This window comes from Bufo bufo, chromosome 4 (assembly GCF_905171765.1).
Source record: "Bufo bufo chromosome 4, aBufBuf1.1, whole genome shotgun sequence".
Lineage (NCBI taxonomy): Eukaryota > Metazoa > Chordata > Amphibia > Anura > Bufonidae > Bufo > Bufo bufo.
In genome coordinates this window covers 166,496,643-166,513,683 of record NC_053392.1, presented here as the reverse complement: position 1 = coordinate 166,513,683, position 17,041 = coordinate 166,496,643, and the positions used below count along the sequence as shown (strand labels likewise).

At 44.9% G+C, this 17,041-nt stretch overlaps 1 protein-coding gene across 1 annotated transcript in view; it reads left to right on the top strand.

Annotated features, from left to right (window-relative positions):
• IRS1 (insulin receptor substrate 1) overlaps window positions 1–17,041 on the top strand; it is a 42,450-nt gene that overhangs the window by 4,254 nt on the left and 21,155 nt on the right. The gene's annotated exons all lie outside the window — the stretch shown is intronic.

The window sequence follows — 17,041 nt, the reverse complement described above, 5'->3', positions numbered from 1 at the left end:
TGCACAATCCTGTGTTTTTTGTTTGTTTTGTGTGTGTCATTCTCGCAGGTAGAACTTTGTAAGCTGATCAGTAATAGTACACGTTATGCAAGCTTCACTGTTGTACATGTGGTGACAGAGGTCACTATAGGTGGGGCATGATTGTCCAGTTCCTGCGCCGATCCCTGTACCTTATGTCTTGAGAATGAGTGAGTTATTTTTTTGCTTTTGCTCATTGTTTACTCTTCTCTTTTTTGCGTTTTGTAACAGAGCTGAACTTGTAACTTCATCATTGCTTTGTTTGTGGTGGTTGTCTTTGATCTTTAAAGGAGAAATTCTGGCGTAGTTAAGCTCCTCTCAGCCCTTACATGGGATGCTTTAGAAAGTTACTCCAGCCATGTGTTTTCTCTTGCCAGGGTGAGGCATGTGCAGCCCTGCGGAGTCCCCCATGTGTCTTCTGAGGCAGCTCCTGTCTAGAGGTCAGGAATCTTGTCTGGGGGTGGCATGTTAGCCTCATGCGTTGATATCTAGAAGGCAACAGAATGAATTTGTGTTAGCAGTTTAAATGTCAGTCATATGCTGAAAGGTTTGGTGCAGTCAGTGCTCCCTTTGTTCCAAGTCTTTGTCTGGCAGAGTCAGTCCTAAAATATGAGTGTCTGCCCTTTTTGATACGCTTTGGTTTTGCACCTCTGGATACGTTGGGGACCTTTGGCTGATAACGTAAAGCCTTGGGCTGCTCTCTTTCACTTCCAGTCCCTTAAGATTGTGCTCTAGGAGTTTATTAAAACTGAAATCCTAATGGGTCTTGCCTAGAATCATAGCCGCCCTCTAATTACACGGTGAAAAGCCAATTAGAGGAAACTCCGCTACTAATGTGATTAGTTGTCCATTATTCTCTGTAATTAATTGCAGTAAACAACTAGAATTCCCACTTTTTGTACAAAACCAAACTCTGCTTTCTGTATCATCCAAAGGACTGAGCTCTTAAAGTGACAGTGTGTGTACTTTTTTTGGGGGGGGGGTTATGTGGGACACATGGAAGGTAATGGGTGGATGATGATGTTGTAATACTGCACATTTCTTTAGTGGACCAGCAGAGCTTCATGAATGAGCAAATTAGAGCGTGGGAATCTGTCATTTCATGGGCTCATTGCTCCCATCCCGCCCTCTTTTCCTTCTTATTAGCACACATCCGCTTAACCCCTGCGTAGCCTTTTGCCAGCAGTATGCTCCTCTGTGTGTCGGCTTGTTTACTCTGCCTCCTCCTGAATTGACTGCTTGTTGTTCTATGCTTTAGGTCTTGAGCAGCCACCATTTGCCATTGCTTGCTTTACCCAATGTAATCCCTTTTGGCTCCTCTGACAACCCTAGTTGGTGAAACAGCGCTCCGCGTCTGTCCCCACGTGCGTCTTATTGTGACTCCTCCTGGTGATCATTTTTGCAGAGACTGCGTCTATCCAGGCCCCGCTCTTAACCCCTTCACTCCCTTGTCCGCTAGGAGCCTGACACTGTTTTGCTAGATAACACCCAAGCCCCCCCATTTTACACACAACACCCAAGCCCCCCCATTTTACACACTGGACGGTATAGAAAAACCTGGCGGGCCGTACAGCTGCGTGTGCTGTGGTCATCGGCAGGTGTGCGCTTTTACGGCGTGCACGCGGGAGACACCCTGTCTGCTTTTTGTGTCTGATAGGGAGGGCATGGATGTTTGCTGGTGTATGGCTCGGGCTGAAGTCCTGCACCAGCAAAGCATTCTGCCTTTTAGCTGTGACCTTTGTTTCGGTTTAGAGGACATTTTCTTGCCTTGTTGTATATTCTACGTCCAGATTATAGGTGATACTGTAACGAGTTGGCAGTAAATGGGTCATGTTTGTTGTCCCATTAAACAAAGCCGCACGCTCAGGTTGTATTGGGTTGGACCTGGCTTGTGATCTTCGGGTTTCATCTTGCTGTTAATGTCTCAGTATTTATCACGTTTTGAATGGCCTTTTTATAACTATCTATATCTTATCTCAGCCCATTCTTCTTGGAAGCTGACATTGCAATCTGTGTATCCTGCAGTATAAAATAATGTGCGCCGTGTCTTCGGTAAAAAGAACTAAGGTCAAGTAAGGTAATCTGATCGTAGACTGTACAGGGAGAACATTGCTGTCAGAGGACAGAAAGGACTGCGTTAAGGTTTGAAAGGAATCTTTCCCCTTTAAATGTAAACTTTAGACAGAAGTGGTGCTGGAAGAGAGGGATTAATAATTTAGGCGCGAAGAGGTTGGCACTTTGTGAAGCAGAGCAGCATACTGTATGGAGGGTGATGCCTGTAGAAGTAGAGACCCTGCTAATAACATACCCGCTAATGTAACTGGCCCAGGATATGCCATGCGTCATGTCTTTGATAGTGACTGTTATGGCAATTTTGGGCATTTATGGCATATCCATATAACCCCAATAGTAGTAGATGTAGATAGCCCCGCATGTGCCCTACCACCTTTCCAATCATCGCACATTCTCCACATAGTTCCAAAACCTGTGAATATGCCATACATGTTGATAATGTCCCCTTTTAGGCCGCATTATCACAACCGTATCCGTTTTGCGGTCCGCACATTGCAGATCAGTAAAACACAGATGCCAGCCATGTACAGTCTGCATTTTGTCGATCAGTTCGTCCCGCCCTTTGTTAGAAATGCCTATTCTTGTCTGCAAAACGGACAAGAATAGGACATGTTCTGTTTTTTTTTTTTTTTTGCAGGGCTGCATAAGACATACTGGCCACATCTTTTGCAGCCCCATTAAAATGAATGGGTCTGCATGCGACCTGCAAAAAATGCGGATTGAATGTGGGCTGAAAATAGATGTTTCATTGGGCCCTAAATGTAAGGCTGGCCAGCTTTTGGTCAGAAACTCATTCAGTTGACAGCTATTTCTCTCATGCCCACACACATACATGCTCGGCCAAGTGTACATATGTTCTGAATAGGGAAAGGGGAGAATGCTGCTCTAGACACTTCTGATGGAGCCGTATCAACTCTGAGTGAGAACTAAAGGATTTAGAAAGAAATCTAACAGACAAGTCCTTTTATCCCCCCCCAAAAAAAAAGAAAAAAAAATCTGCGATTGGGGGAGCATCAGGAAGCTCTCATACCCAGTAGATGGTTGGTGGTCCTAAGAGAATCCACAACTTCTGCCGACAATGATAAGTTTAGGGTGGCACATCTTTCCGTACCATTTTCATGCCTAAAGAAAAGTAAAATCAGGAAATCATCTGTATTTCTAGGACAAATAACAAGTTACGCATTATATTATCGATGTTCATTTTTGGAGTCTTTATTGTTGCCATGTGTGGCTTTTGACAAATAGTGGGTTAATGGGTCAAAGCTCCTAAACGCAATTATAGGCAATGAACTGCTGAAAATGTCCAAATGGTCTGATCTACTGTTCTACAGAACCGTAGAGAGCCAGCAGTTGTGAGGATTCCAGGCAATATTTCGATAAAATGATAATCGTGGCCAATTTATATTATACTGTTATATTATATTATATTTAATGTGACTTTATTCCTGAAAAGGTTGAGGAGTTGTGGCTGAAACAAAAAAGGCTACTTATCACATGATCTTCCTGACGACATCGCCTGATGATTAAATCCATCCTAAGGGCTCATGCACACGAACGTATTTTCTTTGTGTCCATTCCGTTTTTTTTTGTTTTTTTGCGGACCGTATGCGGAACTATTCATTTCAATGGGTCTGCAAAAAAAAAAAAAGGGAGGTACTCCATGTGCATTCAGTTTCTGTATTTCCATTCCGCAAAAAAATAGAACATGTCCTATTGTCCGCATTACGGACAAGGATAGTACTGTTCTATGAAGGGCCAGCTATTCCATTCCGCAAAATACGGAATGCACACGGACGTCATCCGTATTTTTTGCGGATCAGTTTTTTGCGGACTGCAAAGTACATACGGTCATGTGCATGAGCCCTAAGGCTGAGGCTACACGGTGACTTTGGTTTGCCGTACACGTCATGTGGCCAGAGATCACCACTAGTGATGTAGCCTGCAAGTTTTGATGACCTGACAGTCGCAAGAAATCGTTAGCTACTACGTAGCATTGCATTGCTCCGATCTTTGGCCGCATGATGTGTGTCTAGGGCCAAAGCGGCCATGTAGCCCCAGCCTTGCGTTCAGGATTCTTTGTTTGGTTTGATGCTTGTTGCATTTCATTTCCACGCGATGTATTGCAGAGGACTGAGATCTGCTTGCGTTACATGGCCATGCTATCCGAGTGTTTTCTCCACTTCTGGTGAATGTTGGAGTGATCTAAACCTGTCACATGCTGTTTTTCTTCTTGTGTTGTGTAGTTTGCAGTCTTTCATTTTTTTATTTTATTTTTTATTTTTTGGAGCCTCTGTTCAAAGGCCGGACTCTCTCTTTCCAAAACGGCAAAAGGCTAAGGAAGTGATTGACTGCTGAGAATGGTGTATCAGTTTCCCATGTTCGGGCCAATCTACGAGAGTATTTTTTTACTTAATTAAACCACAGGAATGCCATTCCATTCCCAGACCTCTGTTATATTGTTAAAGCAACAGTGCCATGTTCACTTCTTCTGCAGACAAAGAGCTTTTGCCTTTTGTTTGTGTTGATGTCATTGCTATGTGACTTTTGTGCTTTATAACTTCATTCAGTGCAATGCTCAGGTCTGTCTTTTTCACTTTAACTGTGTACAAATGGCTCATCTGATATGACTGTGTCCTTAAACGTGTTTCATATGTCATAGTGACATATCAGAGGCTTTGTTTGGTGGTGTCCCGGGGCTAAGACCCCCATAGATCACCAGAATGAGGAAAGACAACACTGTCAGGAACCAGCGGGTATGAACCCACTGTGCCACGTCTCCTACCTCCTCTAAGCGCGTTGTCTAAGTGAACCCCTGGATCTTTACAGTACCCCTGATGGTGGGGATAGACTTTCCCGAGGGGAACACCAGGTTGCTACCTCCTGAGGAGGATAGGCACACGAGGCAGCTGGTCCAGGAGGTACCTCAGAGGTACAGGGGTTGTCAGCAGGCTGAGTAGTTACCAGGAGCAACAGTGCAGGACTGAAGGATGAGGCAGGGGCAAAGTCAGACAGGCAATATGTCAGGGCAAGCAATCCAGATTGGCAACAGGAGAGTCAAGGCAAGCAAGCAGGGAATCAGACAGGTAGCAGAGTCCAGGAACACACTTACGAGTCAGGAACACAAGCGGATATCAGGAACCTTAGCAGGACACAAGGACCTTGACACTGAGGCATCTGGGAAGGGGGGTCGAGCCACTTATATATGTGCAAGAGGGCTAGGATTGGTTGGCGAGGTCACATGATCCAACCCATAAAACACAGGAAGTGACGCGTTCTGGCCCTTAAAGAAATGCCGCAGGAAACAAGCAGCAAGCATGAAAGGAAACGCTGCCAGCAGATCACCGCTGAACGCGGCGCCCGAGACCGCGGCGGTAAACAGGGGAACATCGGCGCACAGCAACCGCTGTTACAAACGCATAGTGTTTTCTATCCTAGCTGCAAGAAACTGACTCAAGACGGGCTTATAGACTTCTTATTAAGCCCGTCGTCTGCAGTGAGTAAAGAGGACACTCTGTGTGAGCTCTACTGTGGACTTAAGACTATTTTGTTTTAAATGGGTATTCCCATATGGCTGTGTTTCAGTTCCCCTGTACAGTGCGAGGCCAGGGCACCACGAAGCAGTGCTGCGCCACCTGAGGGTCCCTAAGGTATTAACCTGTTAACCTTCCATTACCTGTAAACTGGTGTTACATGATGTAGGAAGGAATATGTTGGCCAAGGTCATGACGGAACGCAGTCCTCACTACCGCTTATCTCATAAAGATTCATTATTACATAGTCTTTCCTAGGTTGTGCCAGACGGTGTGTATCCTCTGAATTATTAATGCTTTTGTGCTGTCTGGTTTCATGAATGGATTAAGTCTGTTATGGGGAAAGCTGCTCCTCTCAGAAACCTAAGCAACTTGTGTGTGTGGTATTGACAGGTGTGCATACGAGCAAAGGTCCCAATAACGCCTGTACAAGCGTCATAGTTCAGGCCATTTTACTCCCTGGAAAAAGTCTAAGACGTACCAATTCGCCTTAGACTTTTCCCTGCTTTTCATCAGCATATGGCGCACTGTGAACGGCACATGCAGTGCAGCAATGCTGCCTGTGCCCACAGTAACCAATAGCAAAGCTCCAGACAGCAAGGAGCTTTGCTATTTGTTAGTTTAGGTGGGCGCAGGAGCGATACAGGTCCTGCATCAGGGGATGCCGGCGGGCACTGGAAGGAGGAGGGGCCGACTCCCAGGGGATGTTTGAATATGGAGTGCCTGGCGCGCTGCACAAGGACCCTGGCGGCGGTGGAGCTAAAAACTGGGCCCGGACATAAAGATGGACGCAGAACAAAGTGACAGCAGCGTGTAACGTACCGATGTGTGTCATGTATGTAGTGCAGTGTGTGATTATCGTACACTTCACTACATACATCACACACATGTATACATCACACGCTGCACTACATACATCACACACATGTATACATCACATGCTGCACTACATACATCACACACTGCACTACATACATCACACACATGTATACATCACACGCTGCACTACATACATCACACACATGTATACATCACACGCTGCACTACATACATCACACACATGTATACATCACATGCTGCGCTACATAGATCACACACATACATAGATCACACGCTGCACTACATACATCACATGCTGCGCTACATACATCACACACATGTATACATCACATGCTGCGCTACATACATCACACACATACATTCATCACACGCTGCACTATATACATACACCACACGTTGCACCACATACATCACACGCATGTATGTAGTGAATGCAGACCGGCTATTATAGCCAAGTGGTAAAGTACAGGGAAGATCCGCCATATTGGACTGGACTTTATAACGTCGCTATAATAGCTTGATGTTATTTAGACCAGTAATGGTCCCCTGCGTAAATCCCCACCTCTTAGGCCCCGTTCACATTACCTCTATTTATTTCTGTTGTTCTGCTCATCTAATGGAGCAGAACAAGGAAAATAATGGAAGTGCTAGATCGGGCACGTAAGGCTGGGTTTTTGTCATATGATCAACATACACAACAGATGCCATACTGTGACCTCCATCACCATGGGGTTTCATAGTAAAGAAAAAAAGTACTTTTTTTTGAGGATTCTGCAGGATGGGAAAGGGTAGTGTACCATGTTTTTCCATCCTGCAAAGTCCAGCAAAAAAACATGTAGGCTAACATTTATTTTTTTATTTTTTTTTACAATGGAATTCTATGGTGACCGATGCCACAGTATGGCGTCTGTTAATGTATATATGTTTTTTGTGTATACAATTAATATATGGCAAAAATGTCATGTGAACCCGACCTAACTGACAGAAGAAGCTGAACAGACCCTGCTTACTATGAAGGAGGCCGTTCAGTTTCCATTCACGAGCCTGTCTATTTACCAGACCAAAAAAGTGCTGCATACAAGGCTTTTTTGTCTTGTCTTTAGACAGAATCTGCAACAGAGGCTCCAAACGCAGATGTGAGCGAGTGCAGGCCGACGTATTATATATTTGTATTACTGCAGTTTTCGTACTAATCCTCGGGTAAAAATACTCCTCAAAAATGGTCTGAGGAGTATTTTTACTCTTCTGGAAAAAATGTAGTGCGACCTCTGCATACGAGGTCACTGCTCATGTCTCCCCATACGTCAAGGATGGAAAATACCATTGTCTTTTGGAACAAATTATTATTATTATTATTATTATTAATTATTTATTTATTATTATTATTATTATTTTTTTTTTTATTAATAAGAAACTACCCAAAGAAAACAACCTAGAGGTGCTCCCCAGTAGCATGCACTTGACCAACCCTACCATACATGAACACTAGCTGTAGGATCATATGAGTTAATAGCTGAGCACGTATCCTGCTGGCTCCCTTTGGCAATGTATAGCTCAAGCTGATCATACATCTCTAGTCACTGTAATGTGCATTTTGTTCTTCCACACCCATAGAAGTCAGTAATTGTTGCAGGGAACGGAAATGTCCACTGTGCCTTAAGCTGCCTTCATTTGCCTGTCTGAGGCTGCGGAGTCGGGGATATCTCCTTTAGTTGGTGCTGCTTCCCCGCATAGCGTGCACACATGTATTACCCTGACATTTCAGCGGCTCACTAAGTGCAAATTATAAATAGAGGGATATCCGAACCTCCGTTCCAAACAGGCATGCTTGTAGGTGGCAATTTGGAAAGGTATCTGCATGCTCGGGAGGTTTCAGTAAGTGTGTCAAGATAAATTTGTGCTGCAGCTGTGGAAGACATGCTTCGTCATTATTAGAGGGGAATCCAGTGAGGCGTGTGGAGAAGACCAGGGGGTGTAGAGGATTTCTTTCTCTAATCGATAGTGTTCCTTAGATCAAATGGCTGTTCTATTGGAATATGCTGCGAGTGCAGGAACGTGGAGAGCAGAACTTGCTGGATACTGGTTTCATCTTTATTCAACTCCATTAGAATTCTTACAAATGACAACCTCACAAGTGTATATGCGTGCACCACCTATATTATTTCCAAATTAAACCCCCATTTTAGGGGCTGTACATGATTATGGGGGGCAGCCATCTTGCCTAGGCTGCGGTTCAGAGATGAGTTTTACAGCTCCCACATGGACAAATGACCCTGTGTGTTCTTGGCGTGCTCGGTGACCTGTGTAGGAAGGAGGCGAAAGTAAACGGAGAACATTACATGTTATCTTTATTTAGGTGATACCTTTCATTGTAACCCTGCCTGTAATTATAATGAAATGACTGTTCAGAAACATAAATGTGGCCGTACGCATTAGATAACTTGGCCAAACCTGCTGATTTTTGTGGGATCGGCCTACCAGCTTATATATACCATGGTGTCCCAAGCCTCTGCCGACAGCAGGATGTTGGGTAGAGAGAGAAGGATCACACTGTTAGATTTCAACATAACTTATCCTTTTGTTCAGTAATTTTATTTTAATAATTCTCGTTGAACCCCTTTTAAGGAAAAGCTGCCGCCAGAGGTGTCTGGCAGAGGCTTGTTCCTTTTCTCCTATTGATAAAACATGCACTTTTGGCCAAGCATGCATGTGTATAAGGAGGTTATATGTACAGCTACCTTAAAGGGTTTGTCTGCATAACCTGGACATGAGCTCCCCTTCACACATTTAGCCTGTATCAGTGGAGCATTTCTTGGCATCATGCAGGGCAAGGACTTCTTTTTTTTTTTTTTTTACTACCGGTGATGTACCAGGCTTCTGATGGGTATGCTTGGCGGTAGCCGGGTACGTCACCTGCAGAAAACAAGCAGCGCATGGGAGCAAGAAATACAGGCTAAATGTATGAAAGGGAGCTTGTGTCTGGGTTCAGCTCTGAACCAAGTCTGATATGAGGCATGAGGCTCAGTAACCAGAGTGTAAATTGCAAGATTTTAGCATTTTTTTAATATAGTGCCCTAATAATTTTCAAAAAAAAAAAGTTTAAATGCTATGAACAGCTTTGGGGCCAGATTGTATTTTTGCATTCTCCTCATTTTCAGCTAAAATTTATATATATATTTTTATGCCATTTGGTTCTTAAAAACTATTTTTCAGCAATTTCCCCTGTGCAGCTGTGGCTTTCTGTGTATTTGCAGCGCATTGCTTTCTGTTTGCACTGATTCCCGTCAGACAGCAGCTCTGATGGCTCCATGTGAAGCCCTTATCTCTGAACTCCTGACAGTTCATAAACACTTTTTTAAGCCATATTCTTCTCAGAATTGAGCTATGAGTTTATGTAAGCTGTGGGGAGTTCGGAGATTAGGTTCACACATGGAGCTATCAGAGCAGTGTAAGTAGATAGCCCACAGCTGTAAAAGGGTTAATGGCTGATTTTTTTTTTTTTAATAAAGACCATTAGAAAAAAAAATGCAAAAAAAAATGCCCCCCCAAAGCTGTCCTAAAAACTTAGTTGAAGCATCCAGTGCGGCATTTTCCAATAATGCATTCCCTTTAAAGGGATTCTGTCACCAAGTTTTGGGCTATAGAGCTGCGGACATGCACGGCTAGATCGCCGCTAGAATGTCCGCAATATACCGGTCCTATAGGGCTGTGTGCTTTTATCCTATAGGATTTTAGAGATATGTAAATTAGTCTTGTATGTGTCCAAGGGGCTGTACTAACCTTCCTGGAGCCCAGCACTGCCTATGTCCTCCAAATCGCGAGATTACGGCAATCTATCGTTGATGAAAGAAGGAGATTCGGAGGACATAGGCGGTGCTGGGCTCCTTCACAGGCGGGCGTGGCTGGGCTCCAGGAAGGTTCGTACAGCCCGTTGGACACATACAAGACTAATTTACATATCTCTAAAATCCTTTTTTTTAAGAAAATAAAAGCACACAGCCCTATAGGACAGGTATATTGCGGACATGCTAGCGGCGATCTAGCTGTGCATGTCCGCAGCTCCTATAGCCCAAAACTTGGTGACAGAATCCCTTTAACTAATACTTGACACTTACAGCAAATCTTCTAGTCCCTTTCCCATGGGAACCTCCTGTAACGTGACACCTTGAGCAGCTTGTAATGTGGCTCATGCTGGAGGAGGGCTGCATGAAGTGACCTTTGGCGAAAGTGAGCAATCTGCTACACAGTTGGCTCTCTTCTAGATATCTTTGCTATATGTGGAAAGGTGGGCATCTCAAGTAGCCTTCAGCAACACAGTTTAATCTTCTTTTTTTGCATGATAATGGCAGGGTTTGTTAGGCTACTTTCACATTCGCGTTTGGTGCGGATCCGTCATGGATCTGCACAGACCAATCCGTTCAGATAACACAACCGTCTGCATCCGTTCAGAATGGATCCGTTTGTATTATCTTTAACATAGCCAAGACGGATACATCTTGAACATCGTTGAAAGTCAATGGAGGACGGATCCCTTTTCTATTGTGTCATAGAAAACGGATCCGTCCCCATTGACTTACATTGTGTGCCAGGACGGATCCGTTTGGCTCTGCTGCATGCAGCGTTTTGGTGTCTGCCTCTAGAGCGGAATGGAGACTGATCGGAGGCAAACTGATGCATTCTGAGCGGATCCTTTTCCATTCAGAATGTATTAGGACAAAACTGATCCGTTTTGGACCGCTTGTGAGAGCCCTGAACGGATCTCACAAACGGAAAGCCAAAACGCCAGTGTGAAAGTAGCCTTATGTGGAAGGATAATTCCCAGCTTCCCAACTGGACTGACTTCAACTTCTGCATCGGGGTCACATATATCACTGCTAGGGTTGTCCCGATACCGATACTAGTATCGGTATCGGGACCGATTCCGAGTTTTATCGGCGGTACTCAGCCGCCGATACCCCGCCCCGATACATAAATAGAATACTATGGGCGTAACTATGGGCGGGGCCCGGTGCAGTCACTGTACTCTTACACCGGGCCCCGCCGCTCACCGAAGTATTTATAAACGTGAATCCTTATCCTGTTGTTAAGTTGAACTAACGCTGCCCTCTCCCATGTCACCCCTGTATCCCCCTGTATCCCCACAGCACTTACTTAAGCTTCCATAGCAGGCAGAGCGGACGGCACCAGTAACGTCACTCACTGACGTAGAGCGCCTGCTCCGCCTGCTTCACTCATAAAGTGGGCGGAGCAGGCGCTCTACGTCAGTGAGTGACGTTACTGGTGCCGTCCGCTCCGCCTGCTATGGAAGCTTAAGTAAGTGCTGTGGGGATACAGGGGGATACAGGGGTGACATGGGAGAGCGCAGCGTTAGTTCAACTTAACAACAGGATAAGGATTCACGTTTATAAATACTTCGGTGAGCGGCGGGGCCCGGTGTATTGGGGGACACTGTTATGAGGGGGATCTGTGGATGACATATAGCAGTGTCATCCACAGATCCTCCCCATAACAGTTCCATCCACAGATCCCCTATAACAGCACCATCCACAGATCCCCCACCAAATAACAATGCCATCCTCAGATCCCCCCACCCCATAACAATGCCATCCACAGATATCCCACCCCATAGCAGTACCATCCACAGATCCCCCATAACAGTGCCATCCACAGATCCCCCATAACAGTGCCATCCACAGATCCCCATAACAGTGCCATCCACAGATCCCCCATAACAGCACCATCCACAGATCCCCATAACAGTGCCATCCACAGATCCCCATAACAGTGCCATCCACAGATCCCCCATAACAGCGCCATCCACAGATCCCCATAACAGTGCCATCCACAGATCCCCCATAACAGCGCCATCCACAGATCCCCATAACAGCGCCATCCACAGATCCCCCATAACAGTGCCATCCACAGATCCCCCATAACAGTGCCATCCACAGATCCCCCATAACAGTGCCATCCACAGATCCCCCATAACAGTGCCATCCACAGATCCCCCATAACAGTGCCATCCACAGATCCCCCATAACAGTGCCATCCACAGATCCCCCATAACAGTGCCATCCACAGATCCCCCATAACAGTGCCATCCACAGATCCCCCATAACAGTGCCATCCACAGATCCCCCATAACAGTGCCATCCACAGATCCCCCATAACAGTGCCATCCACAGATCCCCCATAACAGTGCCATCCACAGATCCCCCATAACAGTGCCATCCACAGATCCCCCATAACAGTGCCATCCACAGATCCCCCATAACAGTGCCATCCACAGATCCCCCATAACAGTGCCATCCACAGATCCCCCATAACAGTGCCATCCACAGATCCCCCATAACAGTGCCATCCACAGATCCCCCATAACAGTGCCATCCACAGATCCCCCATAACAGTGCCATCCACAGATCCCCCATAACAGTGCCATCCACAGATCCCCCATAACAGTGCCATCCACAGATCCCCCATAACAGTGCCATCCACAGATCCCCATAACAGTGCCATCCACAGATCCCCCATAACAGTGCCATCCACAGATCCCCCACATGACAGTGCGTCATCCACAGATCCACAGATCCCCCAAAACGGTCACATGACATTTAAAAAAAGTATCGGTATTCGGTATCGGTGACTACTTGAAAAAAAGTATCGGTACTTGTACTCGGTCCTAAAAAAGTGGTATCGGGACAACCCTAATCACTGCAGCCAATGACTGGCCTCAGCAGTGATGTGTCATGTGATCCAGCAGTTACAGGCCTCTTGGGGACACGCCACCGCTGAGACCAATCGTTGTAGCCTTCCATACAGAAGATGACAGCCCAGGAGCAGGAGGGAGAAGGTCGCTGTAGATTCCTTTACAGGTACAGCTGGGTGTGGGTATTTAAAAAAAAATTATAATAATCCTGGACAATGCCTTTAAAGAAAAAAGGCATATGCTATTTGGTTGTATAGATATTTTTCAGAACACATTACAATGTCTGCACCATTCTTGGCTCAGTGGTATCAGTGAGTGGTCCTTTAAGATCCAAGTTCCAGCGCGTTAAAAAGGGAGTAGAATGCAAATTGTTTCGATTAAAGTCATGTCTCTGGAAAGTGCCCTCTGCTACATAAATCTCTAATTTCTTGTGAGACGGGAATGAGCGTTTCATTTGTTGACTTTATTTGCTGGGGAACGCTGGAGATGTATTGACGTGCAATTTTCTGATGAAATGTGACAGATCTAGGTCACCAACTGAGAAGATGTCTTTAGAGATTTATCCTTAAAGTGGCTGGGAGACGTTCCCGTTTTGTGTTTTTTTTTTCTCGCATTGCTTTGCCATGATGAAAATCTGTGTTCTATTATAATTTTACCCGGGAAAGATGTGGGCAGTCGTCCCCCCCTTTAATTATCTGTACATTATTTGGATGTAAAATGACAATTGCTGATTATTGCTTCGTTGGTCCCTGTTCTGTGTTTTCCCACTTTACCGGCTGGGTCAAATCTGTTCCCTTTCTATGAGTCCCAAGTAAAAACATTCTTAGCAAATAGATTATTGTACATAACACGGTCTTTGGTCAATATTGAGGATTTCTGATCATTCTCCTTTCCCGACTCAAGTCTAGAATTATACAGTCATGTGAAAAAATTAGGACACCCTTTGAAAGCATGTGGTTTTTTGTAACATTTTTAATAAATGGTTATTTCATCTCCGTTTCAACAATACAGAGAGATTAAAGTAATCCGACTAAACAAAGAAAACTGAAGAAAAGTCTTTTCAAGATCTTCTGTAAATGTCATTCTACAAAAATGCCTATTCTAACTGAGGAAAAAGATAGGACACCCTTGCCCCTAATAGCGAGTGTTACCTCCTTTGGCTGAAATAACTGCAGTGAGACGGTTCTTGTAGCCATCTACCAGTCTTCGACATCGGTCTGAGGAAATTTTACCCCACTCCTCAATGCAGAACTTTTTCAGCTGTGAGATGTTTGAGGGGTTTCTTGCACGTACAGCCCTTTTCAAGTCACCCCACAGCATCTCAATGGGATTCAAATCTGGACTTTGACTTGGCCATTCCAGGACTCTCCATTTCTTCTTTTTCAGCCAATCTTTGGTTGATTTACTAGTATGTTTTGGGTCATTGTCATGTTGCATGGTCCAGTTCCGCTTCAGCTTTAATTTTCTAACTGATGGTCTCACATGTTCTTCAAGCACCTTCTGATACACAGTAGAATTCATCGTGGATTCTATGATGGTGAGCTGACCAGGTCCTGCTGCAGCAAAGCAGCCCCAAACCATGACACTTCCACCTCCATGCTTCACAGTTGGTATGAGGTTCTTTTCTTGGAATGCTGTGTTTGGTTTACGCCAAACATGTCCTCTGCTGTTGTGTCCAAATAATTCAATTTTGGACTCATCTGTCCAAAGAACATTATTCCAGAAGTCCTGGTCTTTGTCAACTTTATCGCTGGCAAATGTCAGTCTGGCCTCGATGTTTCTCTTGGAAAGCAAAGGTTTCCTCCTTGCACACCTCCCATGCAAGTTAAACTTGTACAGTCTCTTTCTGATTGTAGAGGCATGTACTTCTACATCAACAGTAGCCAGAGCCTGCTGTAGTTCTCGAGATGACACTTTAGGGTTTTTGGATACCTCTTTTAGCATCTTGCGGTCTGCTCTTGGGGTGAACTTGCTGGGGCGACCAGTCCTGGGCATGTTGGCAGTTGTTTTGAAAGCCCTCCACTTGTAGACTATCTTCCGGACAGTGGAATGGCTGATTTCAAAATCTTTTGAGATCTTTTTAAATCCCTTCCCAGACTCATAGGCTGCTACAATCTTTTTTCTGAAGTCCTCTGACAGCTCTTTTGCTCTCACCATGGTGCTCACTCTCACTTCAACAGTCAGGAGCACACCAAACTAAATGTCTGAGGTTTAAATAGGGCAAGCCTCATTCAACATGCAGAGTAAAGATCTACTAATTATGTGCACCTGGTGTGATATACCTGTGTGAGATCTGAGCCAATTTAAGAGGGAATACATGTGAGGGTGTCCTATCTTTTTCCTCAGTTAGAATAGGCATTTTTGTAGAATGACATTTACAGAAGATCTTGAAAAGACTTTTCTTCAGTTTTCTTTGTTTAGTTGGATTACTTTAATCTCTCTGTATTGTTGAAACGGAGATGAAATAACCATTTATTAAAAATGTTACAAAAAACCACATGCTTTCAAAGGGTGTCCTAATTTTTTCACATGACTGTATATGGGAAACCATAGCCTCCTCAAAGTGAAATGAACCCATGTATGAGCCCATGTTCAGCTTATCTTGCCATCTAATACTGTACGTTGGAACGAAGCCTGTGCAAGTCAACAGGTCAGATTTGCCGGGTGGTTGTGCTTGTCTGTTCTTGCTACACGTGTGCCAGGCTTCACTGGTTTTATTAGCGCTTCCCTATGCTGACAGCCAGCTGCAGATTTGCATCCCACCTGCAGTTACCTAATTAGCGCAATGCCGGAGAAAATCCCTCATTGCTACAAAGGGTTCGTCAGGCAGACAGCAGCAGAACCTACTGCCTCAGATATGAAAAGATTTAATCTCTTAATAATTAATCTGCAGGGAGGATCACTTAAGGTCTGTTCTTGGAGTCTGCAACCGCGCACCTTCAGACGGAACATCCTCTACGAATTGTTCCCTCTCAGGAAAAGCAAATTAAGGAAAGGAGCTCCGAGCCCTAGAGCAACCGAGATCATCCTCTTCTGAAAGTTCTCATGATCTCCCTAGAGGCATCTAATGTATATTGGGATGTCTTGGTTGCAGGCATCTGAACGATGGCAGATGTCAGGAGAAGGATTGGACATGTTGGATTCAACATGCCTGACCCTTTGTACTTGACGGAGATATCCACGCTGCTACTCATGTCAGGCTGCGGCCTTTCTCCGCGCCCTATGGCGGAGCGTGCATGTGTATTTTGGGGGTCTGGAGGGAACAGCAGTTTGGGCAAGAATGGAAAAATATTGATGGGCAAAATAATGAATAAACGTTGTGGAGTGTCCTGCGGTTCAAGAAGCCATGGTTCCAGCTCTTTCGCTAAGGCAATATGGCAGCACCAAAGTCACCTATGACTGGTCTTGTGATCTAATATAACTTCATATTCAAAATGTATATACTGCACCTGTTCCTAATCTTTTATATAGTACCGAAAAGAAGCTGGTTGACAGTGTCCGTCCGTCTGTCCCCCCCTCTTTTTATACAAAATAATTTGGGGATTACATGTATACCTCCACATTTTGTAGCTAAAAGGTCCACCACACAATGTGGCATTTTGTCTGTCATAACATCCCTCCGAGCATTGTTGGTGGAGAATGACCTCAGCCCATGTTGTGTGCGATCTTCGTTAGCTGGGTCTCTGCAGTCAGCATTGCTTCTACTACTACCACGTGGCCCCCAGTGCTGTCACTGTAGGCGAGATCATCGTGGTCAAGCGAAATATATGTCTTGTGATCACAAGACGACTGCAGCTGACTTTGCAGTGATGTCAGGGGCAGAAAATGTTCCATGGTTTGCCGTTTTGGCCTATAAATACCAAGTCCCTTTCTG